This window comes from Camellia sinensis, chromosome 2, assembly GCF_055761805.1.
Source record: "Camellia sinensis isolate YWXY chromosome 2, ASM5576180v1, whole genome shotgun sequence".
In the NCBI taxonomy this organism is placed as follows: domain Eukaryota; kingdom Viridiplantae; phylum Streptophyta; class Magnoliopsida; order Ericales; family Theaceae; genus Camellia; species Camellia sinensis.
The window spans coordinates 206709285-206719428 of NC_138962.1; the positions used below are offsets into that span (position 1 = coordinate 206709285).

The following is a 10144-nucleotide window of genomic DNA, read 5'->3' on the forward strand; positions in this document are numbered from 1 at the left end:
TCCTTTCATTAGTGTTTTTTTTGTCTTCTGAGCTGTTTGCACGCAAAGAAAAACTCATTCCAACAACCAAAAATCACATCAAAAAGAAAAAGTATTAAAATGCTTGATTGCAATCAGCTGGGTCTCTAACCCTTATATACTTCTTTTATTCAATTCAAAATTAAATGAATAGTAACAAACAAACTTGATTTGGGTTCCAAAAAAAAAAAAAAAAAAATTAGTGCCAGCCTTTTTTTTTTAACTTAACCCAAACATTGTTTGATTTACTTTTTCACATTATATTGTTGCCAAGTGTTTGTATCTGTAAATTATTTGTTTAATTTCAAATTATAAAAAATAAAAAATAAAAACTTAAATGTGAGAACCCAAATATAAAAATTAAGTAAATAATTAAATAATAACAATAATAATATTACAATCTCAAATATTTTGATGGTGAATCCTAAAGTGCAAATTAAATATTTGGAGGGTCTTGTAATTAATTTTAAAACCTAAAATAAATTTATGGTGAAAGTCTTTAATTTAGAGGCAAGATTTATTATAAAAAAAAAATAAATAAATAAATAAAATTAAGTGTCAAATTAGTAAGCATATTTTGATCTAATAGTAGTTGTATTTTATTTAAATTAATGGAGAGATAAAATAAAATAAAATAAAACAAAGGATATTTTTGTCTAGAGTTATTTATGTTATGTATAACAAAGAAAAGAAAAGAAAAACCCTAGGTTCCTAATACATTCTATAGCAGCAGCCACAGCAGCCACGGGGAGAAAGAAGTTGAGAGAAAAGAAGAAAAAAAAAAAGGGGGATTGCAAACAAGGAGTAATTTTTGGGTGTGGTAGGTCTTCATCTTTCGTCTTTTCTTTGTTTTTGTTCTTTATCTTTACTCTATTATTATTTAGTTCATTGATGGAGAGGTTGTAGATTTATGTATTTTGTATATATGTATACTGTTAAGAAATCTAAGGAGTTAAATTCATGTATAAAGAATCGGTGTGAATCTTAGTCTAAAAATTCTGCACATAATCGCAAACTTTAAAAATCAAGAAACCATATCAAACGGATGAATTTTAATCTGAAATTTTTACAATAGATCAATTACATATTGAATTGCATATCTGAATTTTTTCATAATTTTTGGGAGTCAAAATCCATATAAATTGAGGTATTCAAATCTGTTCAGGAAACCAGTCCGAAATAGTAAATTCGGGAGTGTTGTTCTCTTTGGGTATAAATCCAAAAATTATCAAATTAGTGTCATTAGAATCGGTTACGAGTCTAGTTTCGTACGTTTTTGGCCTTGCATTGATTGCTCGTGTATATTAAGAGAACCATCAATTTCTTTAAAGTGCTGCAGAAAACAACCTGTTTGGATATAATAAATTGTAGAAAATTATTTTGATAAGCAAATCAAGTGAAACCAATTGGATTTGAAACTTAGGATATATTAGATCATATCTGGAGGTTATTGGAATTTTTCGAATAGCGTGGAGTGGATTTTGTAATTTTCAAAGTTAGCGAATAGATTGGGAAAACTTGTTTAAAACAATGTTTCATCTTAAAGTTATTTTTAGTTAAGTTTCGATCAGAATCTATGTCTTGGGTGATTTTAGACCTTGAAGAATATGAACTTAGGTAATATTTAAGAGTAACGGTGAGTTGGGTTGAGCCGTGTTAGTTCGCTTTAGTTTGAGATTACTTAGTTCCTATTTTTTTTAGTATTTTTAAATTAGTTGTGACGTGTAGTTTTTATACTTGGTTCAGGGCACTAGTTGGACTTTTACACTCTATACGAGGATTATATTATTTCGTTTTCAGGTGAGTAGTTTCATCCTACATATTTTTATAAATGTTCCCCTACCCTGAACTGTTGGAAAATTAAATTGTTGTTTCATGATTAAGCTGTTTTGATAAATTATTATATTATCAATTGAATCAAATTATTTCTGAAACATGTGTGAACTTGGCATACTGTAAACTATTTGTTTTGGTCTCATGTTTATAATGATGAACTACCATGTTTTGCAAAACTGATGTGTATTGATTATTGGGACCATGTGTGTATTTAGTCCAGGGAAATTATTCCACTGTGTGTGGTGACTCTGGCCACTAGGGAACAGATCCGGGTTGGGCCGTGATGACTCTAGTGCTCAACGATTGTAAGAAAAAGACCTTTAAAAACAACTAGGTGACCTTCAATCGGATCGTCTTTGAGAAAAGGCCCAGGTGCCACCCTGAGGATGACTCTTAGCTCGGTATTGGATCCAACGGGGCTTATAGCCTTGAGAACTGTGTGGCAGATTATTTATTTTTATTGGTACCCAGAAAATTATTGGTGTTCATGTTATAATCTGTTTTAAGTGGAAAATGTTGTTTATCATATTCTTGCGAGACATGAGTATTTTAAGTGTTGAACTGTGGAACCTTCTTTTTGAAACAGATTGTATTTACCAAACTGTATGCCAATCTAGTTTCTGTGATATATATCTTATTTTGGAATTGAACCCTGTTTTCAAAACTGTATTTACTATCCATGTTGCTACTCACTGAGCTATCAGCTGACTTAGTTGTTTACCATTTTCAGGTGTTAGAAGGACTTAGAGTGGACTCATGGCGTAGCGGGGACTTAATAGCATGAACCTCTAGGGCATTTATTTAATTTGTTTTAGGTTACTTTGTCGAGTTTTGTGCATACATTGTGGTTGGGTTTTATTTAGAATTATTTTATTTTGTGGGCGGTTTGTGTCCCATTTAGTATATATATATATATTTTTAGGAAGTTGGTTATGACTTGTTTTTCACTTGTGGTATGTCACTGGATTGAGTGTTGATTTATTTATTTCTGGGCTATCATCACATTTATTCTTTATGGTTTTGGGTTCATGTTTAGGCTTATGTCTACCTTGGGCTAAGTCCCTGTGGGCCACGGCCGGTCATGCCCGGATTTGGGGTGTGACATTAAATGTGGTTAACGGGCCAAATTAACTTGTTGAAAATTTGAACCAATGAGGAAAATGAAAAACAAGAATAACATATCTGTCTTCAACCGAGACCATATCAAAGTTCAAGAGTGAATCAGGCTCTCTACAGCTTTGAAGTAACCCATGGCATACTTGGAGGAAAAAACTCAAACTACCCTCAACAAAAAGGTACTTGTACTCAAAGACCGACATTGATAGGTAGATAGAGAATACCTAAGAGTGCAACACAAGCCACAGTAAGAAACTTGGCAAATTGCCCCATAACTTCATGAGTGTGGCACAGAAGTCCTAAACCTCCATATAAAGTGGGAATTCATCTTAACCATCTACTAATATAACAAACTTGAACCAATAAAAGCCATTGTAATGAGCTTCATAAAAGAGTCATCCCCTATTGTGTTCATGATCTTTCATTTTACTACAGAAGCTAATAAAGTAGGCCTATTGTAGAAACTGTGGAAAAACGAAAACGAAAACGAAAACGAAAGCAATGTTCTATGAAGAAAATAAAACTAAACTCAGAAAGACAAAAACAAAAAACAAATGGAGGTACTTCTCTTTATGCTTGCCAGCAACAACTCTAGTGCTTTGATTCATCACCAAACACCTCAGCGTAGCAAATGGGGCAAGCCTGAGAAAACAAACACACCACGAGTAATTTATTTTATAATTAAGGCAGCAAATGAGAAATGATTCACTATTAACTTTATTAAATGTGAAAATATATTCCCAAGTCTTCATATTCAGAACTTGATTACATAATGGTCAAAAAAGCATAGGCACGAATGTCTTGTTGTCCATACTTTTTTCCTTTCCCCTACAGACTCACCAAAGACCCAAATCAAAGCTTTTACCTAACCTTGAAGGATAAGTCCAAGTCTGAAGAACTATTGAGGAGCCAATGAAGTTCAAGTGAGGTCATGTGGCCATCTTTTGCGGTACTTTCGACAATTCCTGCGTGGATTTGGGGATGCGCAACAGCATCTGCTGCATGCCCAAAACAACGTCATTTTGGACGCCAAGGTTATTTGAAAAATTATTCAGCAACATTGAGAGTTAAACCCTTGACCACTCTAAAAGAGGCACCAAGTCTTACCACTACGCCACTTTGTATCCTTATTATTATTAAAGACACATATTATTTATACCTTATAAATATACAGTATCCAACCTACGCAGTAGTTCCACTTTGAAATTTTGTTTTTTTTTTAAAAATCTTAAAAATCAAAACTACACCATTTAAGATCTTACCATTTATTTTGCTCTAATTTATTTTTATAATCTCAAACAAACTCTCAATTATCAGCGTCTCAAAACCCTGAAAAGCTTGTTCTCATCTGCCAACCATCTATCTACCTTCACTGGACACTTTTTATTACCTTCGTCGGGGACTCTCTATCGTTTGCACCATACTATTAAGGTTTGTACGAATACGACATTTTTCTCTTTGAATGTTGGTAGGCCTCAAGAAAAGACATATGATTTTCTTCACTATTGTGATTGTGCTTGGTTGGTTTTTTTTTCCCTGTAGAGTGTTACGAGTTTTTTCTTTTTTTCTTTGTCTTTAGAACTATTGCTTTGGTTATTAATACTAGATGCTAGATGTGTCTACCTTTATTGTTGCCCCTTTGTGTGTTGCTTTGTTTAATCTTTACAATTTATTTATTATTATTATTTTTTTACATCAGTAAAGTGGACAATAAAATATATAAATAAATTAATATAAAATATTCTAAAATTAATGAATGACTAGATTTAAGATTTTTTATTGTTTAACTTTTATTTCATATTTTCAAAACTAAGAACAATAATGTTACATTTATCATATTGTTATACCGTATTATATTTATCATTTTATTTGTCAATAAAATATTGTTGTAATGATGAATTTTGTGGAATAAAAAAAGATGAATCTTAATTCTTTCAATCGGTCAATTGGTGATTGCTCTTGGTCAATTTTTTCTCTACCCTTGAATGTTAGGTTGTTTTGAGGTTAGAAATGTTGTTTTTTTAATCAGAAGGCATTATGTTCTAGAGAATATGTTATGCTACTTCAAAATTAGAGAAGATAATTCTAAAAATTTTAATAGTTAAACTTGGCATCTGTAGACACCCCATTTTTGACCGTCCTCAAGACTTGGACGTCACCGCTTGAACACTCGGTGATCATCCATGTTCGTGTTTGTTTTGAGTTCCCGGAGGTCTTGGCTACGCGCCTTGTCTCAGGATCTCTCGACTTGCTTGTTCTGTTCTTGGTTTTACACCAAGGACTTATTTGTTTTTGCACCTGAGGGTAAAGAGTAGCTTGCTAGCTGCCCCTGATACCCACCAGCCATGGCTTGAGGCCACCAGCTGTGTTTTGAGGCTATCGACCATTGGTGAAATAGTCCATTGGCCGGTCGACATTTTGTGTCGCCGGCCGACCACCTGTTTGGCCGATGGCCTCCTTTTCTGGCCGGTACCACCTTTTTGCCTTTTTCAGGCATGGTGCATGCCAGCTGTGCCAGCTGGAATGCACAAACCCTGCCCCCGTGCACATCTGTGGCTGTTTTGCTCCTTTTGCACCCTTTTGGTCTAGCTTCTTAAGGAAGCTTGGACCTTTGTCTTAGCTTTCTCAAGAAGCTTGAACCCTGCCTCAGCTTCCTCAGGAAGCCTTGGCCCCTTTGCCTTGGCTTCTTGAAGAAGCCTTGATCCTTTTAATTAGCTTCTCTTGGAAGCTTAGCACCTTGGATGGTCTATATAAGGAGACAAACCCTCTCCTTGGTTTTGGTTCAGCAAAATCAGACCTAGAACATATATATTCTGATACATACATCTTCTCTCTCTATATCTCCCCCTCTCTCTCTCTCTTCATTTGTGTGTGTTTGAGGGCCTAAAAGGGTGATTTGTTCTTACTTTTGCACTAAAACACACACCATTACACCATACTTCGAATTTGGGAGGTGTTGAGGGTTTATTCTTGAGGTTTTGAGCTAGTTTTGATCAGAAGAAGGTGGCTGGACTTGCTGTTCTTGAAGTGTTCTTCAAGGGTAATACTTTTGCTTTATTTTCCCCAATCTTGCACTAGTCTTTAACCTATCTTGCATACTGATTTAAGCTTTGCGTATAACTGAAAAAAGTCTTGTATTTGCATGCTTAAGATACTTCATTAAGGTTATTTTGGTGTTGGGGGTCGACCTCCCCCTCTTAGGCCTTGTTTGGCCCTTTTTGTGCTTTCTTTGTTAAGCTTTGAATACCTTTGTGCATTGACCTTCTCACCACTGAAATCCAGTGGATTTTCAATGGTGAAGAAGGGGTTTTGAGGTCTTGCATAGGGGAGGGACACCCCTCTCCCTTTGTCTCTCTTTTATTTGCATTTTTGGCTCATAAGGGTAGCATATATGTGTAGTTGCTTTTGACTTCATTTCAAAGATTTTTGGGTGTTATTTGGTCATATTATGTCTCTATTTTTGGACAGATTAATGGCCCCTTGCATGCATAGTATACTTGCTTTGCAATCCTCCTTTTTGCCTAGAAGTGCATCATGCATTTAGCCTACCATGCTCTCATGTTTTGGCCTAACTTTGTGAAGTTCTTAGCCATGTCTTACCATGCTTGAGGTCTGTTGGGTGCTGATTTGATCATATTTGCCATGCTTGGTATTACCCCTTTGCATTTTGGCTTGTGAGCCTTGAGTGTGTGAGTCATTAATATGCTTTAGTTGGGTGATTTTAGTGGTTTGGAATCATTCCCTATGCTATTTCAGTCCCTAATCCATGTTTTGTATGCTTGCATTCATCATCCCTTTCATACCTTGAAGAGTTGTTCTTTTATGCCTAGAAATGGGTCATAGTGCATGCCTTTTGTTTAAGTCATTTGGGATGCCATTCATGCGGATTTTGGGGTGTATTTAGATGCATTGAAAATCTATTTTTGGTTGAATAGTCCATGCCATGTGTGGTTGGGGTGGTTGTAGTAGAGCGCTCCCTTTTGTGGCGTTAAATGCCCTTTGTTTTGGGCCCATTTCTTGGCATGTTTTGACCATGTTCCGTGCATGTTCTAGTCCCATTTTGGTCTGCCCTAGGACTGATTTAAGTCACTTTGGCCCTTTGGGGCTTACTTGGCATGGTTATGCTTTGAGTCCTTTGGTTGGTCTCAAGCTTTGGACCCCTTTGCATGCTATGCTTCATTTGCATGTTTGGTTTGGCACTCCTATTAGCATCATTTCAGAGCTCAGCATATTTGTAAAATGCCCATGTTTGTCTCTTTTAAGAATGCTTAGAATTGCCTCTTTTATGCCATAGGTGATAGGCCTTGGTATATGCATGTTTCCATGTGTGTTTTGTGCCTTTGTTGCACCCTTTTGGCCGCTGTTTTGGGATGGGCTGAGGCCCTCTCATTTTAGTATAAGACCATCTTTGCATACTTTGCATGTTTGCACGTTGCATTACATTAGTTGCATGCTTGCATTATATCATGTTTCCGTTGAATGTTCGCATTGTATGATAGGTCGCATCACATTGCATTTTGCATGCTTGGCACATTGCATGTTTACATGCTTAGTTTGCATTACATTTGGCATGCTTGCATACTCGATCCATCTTACATACTTGAGCCACATTGCACCCATGCATAGCATTTTGTTCGGTTTGGAGTGTCAAACCAAGCATGAGGGATGAGGCGTATTCGTACTCAAAGTGACGAAATACGTCTCACTCCTCGGTCGCCAATGCCCTTGACCTCAACATGATAGGGCACGAGGCATTCATCTCTTTTGCATTCATTTTACATTGAATGGCAAACTTGGCCTCTTAGGCCGTCATGCATCGCAATGCACAATTGATGGCCTGAGGGTCGAGGGCCACACTCCCATGAGTCCATAGCATGATTGGGAGAGTGGTCATGCATACATTGCTTTGAATTCCCTTGCCATACACTGTCTACCATCTGTTGCTGTCAAAAACAGGTTTCTGCAGGAAGAAATGGCCGATCGGCCACATACAGTGCCGACCGACCATCAATATCCAGCCGATGGTGTAACTTTTTGCTGATAAATCCATCCCCATGGCCGGTGAACTTGAATTGTGGCTGGTGACCCCCCCCCCCAGAGCACTTAGAGGGTGATTCAAATTGGGTCTGGGGACTTTCAGAATTTTCAGAGGAGCAAGGCAATGTAAGCAGAGGCAACAGTGGCATGGCACGAGTCTCCGGGCGAGACGAGTCAAGCATGCACCATTCGCGTATTCCGAGGCAGGTCTGCGGCCATCTTCCTCCTATATTTAATTCGTTAATTAATTAGAAGTTCTGTAATAATTAATTTAGCAGTATTCATTTGTTTTGTAATATTTATTCGGACCCTCCGAGCGAGGGCAATTGTGTAATAAGTGTGCGTGAGTGTGTGTATGTCTTCCAACCCCACGTCTTTCTTCCCTTTTATTTACTAGCTTTCGATGGTTAGTTTAGGGCATGTTTCAATTAGCATACTTATGATAGCATGTTTGCATACATTCATTCGTTTTGCATGCACCAAGCTCGGCGCATCATACTAACTGTATTTATATTTCAATCCCAAATTGAATACGTGTTAGCTGCAGCATTTCACATGTCATTTTAGAATAGCCGAGCCTATTGTAGTTGCATTCCTGCATGTGTTATATTAGGCATTTCGGTATAATTAGGACCATGCATAGATTTCTAACATAGCTTTTGTTTTGGCTTGGAGTACTCTGTAAGTCTTTTCGCTTTAGCATCCTTGCATGCGTGTGAGTGTTGCCATGACAGCATGCTTACCATGAGGCTATTTGCTTATATGATATAACTGCTTGGATGCCTGTGGATGGAAGTTGAATTACCTGAATTGGAATAATGCATTAAAACTGTGAGTTTTAAGCCCACTAGATAGTGGCAAAATCATATTTTCTAAGCCCACCCAAAGGTGGCAAAATCTGCATTTTAGACTACTTACAAGTAGCAAACCGTTTTCAAAACAAACATGAAATGTTTTGTTCCAATTCAGGCGATCCAATCTATACTTTTATGCTGTGCGCATCACATAGTAAATCTAGGCTAATAACTGGAATAAGAATTCATAATGTTTTCAAAACAAGAGATCATGGTTAGTAGAGGCCGATCTTCGGATCGGGCAAGCGGGGGTGCTCATAGCTGACCTTTCCCAATCGTACTCAAGTTCCCGAGCGTGGCCTTAAGCAAACGACTCAGGGTTTCTTAAATTCCCCCAAAATAAAATATTTAGGTGGCGACTCTGTATCTGGCAAAGCAGTCCATGTTTGGCACTTCTTTACAAAAATCTATTTTCCAAAACAATTTGCCGGATTTGGACTCTTTGGTTCAGATTAAGAACCGTGACAATTTGAGTCCGAACTGTAGTAAGCCCAAATGAACAGATCAGGATTTCCCTCCCGGGGCATTCGGGGACGTCTACAGTTTCTGGCGACTCTGCTGGGGAGTTAGAGAACTTGACTCGAACTCATGATATCTTGTTTTGACTACACTCATGTGTTTCTTTGCATTGCATGTGCATTGGTGCGCCTAGGACACCGTGTTGGCCATCTGCTATTCCTGAACAGTTTGCCTGAGGCTTGCCTTGTCAAGGCATGACTATAAGGCTGACCGGTTGCGGGCTCTACCAGTATGGGAACACAAACACCGATTTTTACCGGGGCACCCTTTTGACCATTCGACCTAGTGCATATTCAGAATCCATACTGACCATTTCAAACTAGGACAGGTTACTTACCCAATTATAGGTTGTTTGAAACCGCTGCGTGCGTAGTGAAACCCTAGCTCCTGACAAAATAGGACAGGAAAACCCTACCCCAACATAGGGGTGTTTTGGCCCTCACTTATCTGCTATGTGCTCTTAGAGTTGGCCTCTACAAGACTGCACGTATCAGTTTGCAAGTTTGGGCATCAGGCCTGCGGGCACCAGTATTTTAATCAGTTATCTGCGGGTATCAGATCCAGCTTTGGGGACAGTGATTTGGGGAATAATGATCAGTGTTTGAGAACAGCGTATTCAGCTTATCGACAGAGTGTTGTCATGCCCAACCATGTGTTATGTTTATTTAAGCTGTTATGCTGTCCGTTTGTCTGGTCGTTTATTTCCTTATTATCGCTTTATTTATCTTTTTGCTAGGTAGTTTAGTACGATTGCTTCTGACCCA

General features: G+C 37.6%; 1 long non-coding RNA gene across 1 annotated transcript; it reads left to right on the forward strand.

The window, feature by feature from the left end:
- The first annotated feature begins 723 nt into the window (after positions 1 to 723).
- On the forward strand, positions 724 to 2839 carry LOC145820571 (uncharacterized). Its single transcript, XR_014362386.1, has 3 exons — positions 724 to 838; positions 1765 to 1818; positions 2585 to 2839. It is a non-coding gene; the product is annotated as an uncharacterized LOC145820571 (long non-coding RNA).
- The last annotated feature ends 7305 nt before the right edge of the window (positions 2840 to 10144 follow it).